The following is a 214-nucleotide window of genomic DNA, read 5'->3' as shown; positions in this document are numbered from 1 at the left end:
CAGGGTTCTTCTCTTATTCAATGATTTCAGAAAAGGTGAACAAATCTGACACTGTACAGGGGATGTAGCTCTGTGGTAGAGCGCATGCTTCGCATGTATGAGGCCCAGGGTTCAATCCCTGGCATCTCCAACTAGTGTTATTGTCCAGTCTATCAAAGAGCTGCAGAAGCTCTTATTCCGAGAGAAAAAAGTATTAAAAGGCAATCTCCTTGTG

General features: G+C 43.9%; 1 non-coding gene across 1 annotated transcript; it reads left to right on the top strand.

The window, feature by feature from the left end:
* Nucleotides 1–58: 58 nt before the first annotated feature.
* trnaa-cgc (transfer RNA alanine (anticodon CGC)) lies at nt 59–130 on the top strand. Its single transcript has one exon. It is a non-coding gene; the product is annotated as a tRNA-Ala (tRNA).
* The last annotated feature ends 84 nt before the right edge of the window (nt 131–214 follow it).

This window comes from Etheostoma spectabile, chromosome 23, assembly GCF_008692095.1.
Source record: "Etheostoma spectabile isolate EspeVRDwgs_2016 chromosome 23, UIUC_Espe_1.0, whole genome shotgun sequence".
NCBI lineage: Eukaryota > Metazoa > Chordata > Actinopteri > Perciformes > Percidae > Etheostoma > Etheostoma spectabile.
This window is presented reverse-complemented; position numbering and strand designations above follow the sequence as displayed.